The sequence below is a fragment of the Spinacia oleracea genome, chromosome 5 (genome assembly GCF_020520425.1).
Source record: "Spinacia oleracea cultivar Varoflay chromosome 5, BTI_SOV_V1, whole genome shotgun sequence".
In the NCBI taxonomy this organism is placed as follows: Eukaryota; Viridiplantae; Streptophyta; class Magnoliopsida; order Caryophyllales; family Amaranthaceae; genus Spinacia; species Spinacia oleracea.
Window position 1 is genome coordinate 60,494,172 of NC_079491.1, and position 3,988 is coordinate 60,498,159.

The 3,988-nt window shown below is 40.7% G+C and overlaps 1 pseudogene; it reads right to left on the bottom strand.

Annotated features, from left to right (window-relative positions):
• Nucleotides 1–1,635: 1,635 nt before the first annotated feature.
• On the bottom strand, nt 1,636–1,735 carry LOC130462210 (uncharacterized; annotated as a pseudogene).
• Nucleotides 1,736–3,988: the final 2,253 nt, after the last annotated feature.

Genomic DNA, 3,988 nt, shown 5'->3' on the forward strand with positions numbered 1-3,988 from the left:
CGAGTTGTTCGCCCGGCGGGCCGGTGTCTGCCCGACCGGGCGACGACAACCTAGGGCGCTTTCTCGCGGTTTTCTTTTCGGTTTTATTTTATTATTTTGGGCAAACTATAAATACTAAGCTTCATTATTTTAGTTGACATATTTTATTCTAGTATTAGCCCCTTAGTTTTATCCCTCTTAGTTTAATTTTCTCTCTAAACTTATGCAAAACACTTAGTTTAATTTTCAATAAAAATTCAAGCTTTCGATTTCAATTGCCATTCAATTAGGTATTGCTCCTTAATTTTATTCATTGTCTTGCTTTAATAATGCTTTCGATTATGTTAATTGCTTTGTTTATTGTTAACATGCTTGAGTAATCTATTTTCTAGGGTTTGGGGATCCATGAATAATATGAAGGGATATTGAATAACTGTGATTGTTGGCATTGTAATTGATTCCTATTGATTGGTTTATATTACTATACAATTAGATTTGCGCAGGTTTAATTGTGATAGTTTGGCAATATCAAGTTAAGATTCGAGAGATGCAATTTGGTGTTTAGGCTTGTGTTGTTAGGTGGAATTAGGATTAATACGTAGCGAGATCCCGTTAATTCTAAGTCTATGATTAGTATCGATTCGAGAGAGCATGCTAGTCTAATTAATTACTTTGTTGATTATTGTGATTGTTTATCATCCTGGATTGTTATTTGTTGGTGAACCTATGCTCTAGATTCTTTAATTCCCGAATTCTTATTTATTTAATTATTGTCGTAGTCTTAGTACACAAATCACCCAAACTCTTGTTCCCAATAGTCTAGACTAGTTGATTAATAGTGGAAAGAACGCCTATTTCCCTATGGATACGATCCCCACTTCCCTTACTATTTTGTTAGTGGACTTAGGTTTATCTTTGACTGGGTGATACGACTTTAGCCTGTCAAATTTTGGCGCCGTTTCTGGGGAAACGGTTTTATTTTCTGTTGTTGATTGTTTATTCTAGATTATTGTTTGTTACTACTCAAGGAACCCACGTTCCTTGAGACCGGATCTCACATTGTTTTTGTAGTTTCTATGTCTATGCCCAGGACCGTAGGTAATAGTAATCTTACTCCATTCGATCCTTAGCTCGAAAGAACCTTTCTTAGACGAAGAACTTTCATTGCACAGTGTGGGAATTACTCTGATTCTGATCATAATATTGGCGATCTTTTTCCTTCAGATACAGATTCAGTTTCAGAGATAGAGATGGGTGACGAAACTCCACCACCACCACCTACCCCACGGCTTACAGACTACTTTAAGCCAAGTCTGTCTGTGCTACCAAAGGCAATCATGCCTTCTATTGCAGCTGAGACCTTCAAGATTGAGCCTGCATTGATTAACATGATTGAGAGACGCCAGTACGGTGGGGAAGTAGGTGAAGATCCGAATCTTCACATTCAGTCCTTCATCCAATACTGTTCCACCATCAAGCAAAAGGGATTGACTCCGGAGCAGACTATGGAGATACTTTTCCCGTTCTCTCTGAGTGGGAAAGCAAAGTTGTGGATCAATGGGTTGAATCGGGCGGCTATGAAAATCACTAATTGGGAGTCCTTGGCCCTTGCATTCTATGTTAAATATTTCCCACCTGAGAAGACAGCTCGTCTGAGGGGTCAGATAATTTCTATTTCTCAACAAGCAGATGAGAGTTTGTTCGAGGTTTGTGAGAGATTCAAGGACTTGCAGAGAGAGTGCCCGCACCATGGTTTGGATGACTGGTTCTTGATTCAGCAGTTTTATAATGGTCTGGGTAATGAGTCTAGACTTGTTTTGGATTCGGCCGCCAGTGGGAGGTCCATGCAGCTGGAGGTACCTAGAGCTATGGAGGTGATTGAGGAGATGGCCATTCATAAAGCCCAGTATGGGAATCCTAGAGGCCTAGCTAACAAGGGTGGTAAGCATGATTTGAATTCCATATAACAATTAACGTCCCAATTAACTACTTTACATTATAAGTTTGATAATATGCAAGCAGCAAATGCTCAATCTGCCCAACCTGTTAGTGTAGCTGCAATAAGTGCTCAAACTGCTACTATCTGTGAAAGTTGTGGAATGTCTGGTCATTATGCACAGGAATGTAGGAGCTCTATTGAACAATGTAATGCATTCCAGTCCTACAAACAAAAAAACCCATTCTCCAACTCTTACAATGAGGGTTACAAAAACAACCCTCTACTATCTTACAGGAGCAACAATATCCAGAACCCCCATCAAGTCCAACATCCACCACCACAACAACCATATCAACCCCCACAACAACAATCATACCAACCACGGAACAACTACAACCAACAGTCTAGTGGACCACTTGGGTTCCCTAGACAACACACATCACCTCCACCACCACAATCTCAACCCACATAGTCTGACCCTATGCTAGTAGAGATGAGAAATATGATGCTACAAATGCAAAAATATCTAAGTGAAAAGGATGCGAAAATCGATGCTCTTACTGCTCACAACAAGATCATTGATACACAGTTGGCACAAATGGCTACTACTATTGCAGGGAGGTCCCCCGGCCAACTTCCCTCACAGCCTGTAAATAGGGAAACTGCAAATGCTATTACATTGAGGAGTGGTAGGGGTTATGATGGTCCTTCTATGCCCGTTAAGGTTGATTCTGGGGTGTCTGCTAGTGGTCTGGTTAGTAAGGAAGTCCCAGAGATAGTCATGGATGGTAAGGAAGCTGAAAAGGTAGTCAGTGAGAATGAGGCTACAACTGAGGTTAAAAAGGGGACAGATATTCAAGTACCACCTATTGTACTCCCCTTCCCAAACCGGCAACTCAAGAATAAGCTAGACAAGCAGTTTGGCAAATTCTTGGAAGTGGTCAAAAACTTGCAGGTAACGGTTCCTTTTACTGAATTAATTTTACAGGTTCCTGCATATGCTAAATTCATGAAAGATATTTTGACCAGGAAACGTGCTTTTTGTGAGGTAGAGACTGTAGCTTTTACTGAGGAATGTAGTGCCTATTTGCAAAATAAGTCTCCACCTAAACTGAAAGACCCCGGGAGTTTTTCCATCCCTTGTAACATTGGCACCGTATTTATTGATAAAGCTTTGTGTGATTTAGGTGCTAGGGTGTCTGTTATGCCATTGTCTGTCTGTACTAAACTGAATATGGGCGAGCTTAAGGTTACTAATATCACTCTTCAAATGGCCGACCGTTCTGTTAAATACCCCTTAGGTGTTTTAGAGGACGTCCCTGTTAGAGTAGGTAAATTCTATATACATGTAGACTTTGTGGTACTAGACATGCAAGAGGATTCGCAAATTCCCATTATTTTAGGTAGACCCTTCCTTCACACGGCGGGGGCGGTCATTGATGTTAAAAGTGGGAAATTGACTTTGTCAGTTGGGGATGATAAGGTGACTTTTAATCTGAATAGTGCCTTAAAGAGTACCATGCTAGAGGAAGAACAATGTTATCGAATTGATGTGGTTTATTTTATTATACGTGATAACGTCTCCCAAGTTCTCGAAAGGGATCCTTTGGAGACAGTGCTTTGTTGTGAATCTTCTGCAGGTGATAGCAGTTCTTGGAGTGCTGAAGTGGATGCTCTAGTGTTGGCTCTTAATGGTGGAGGGTCTGATCCAGAGAGCACCAAATTGAAGAGGTTAGTTCGGCCGGTTTGTCTTGTTAAAGAGGTAAAGAAACCCGAACTTAAGCCTCTTCCTGCTAACCTTAAATATGCATTTTTGGATGATGAACAACTTTGCCCTGTAATCGTCAGTACTGCACTTGATGCAGACCAGTTGTCCCAACTTCTTACTGTGTTGAAAAAGCACAAAAAAGGCCATTGGGTACAGTATTGATGATTTAAAGGGTATTAGCCCTGACTTTTGCATGCATAGGATACATCTAGATGAAAATCATAAACCATGCATTCAACCCCAACGTCGTTTGAACCCCGTCATGCAAGATGTTGTGAAAGCTGAAGTTATGAAATTGCTTG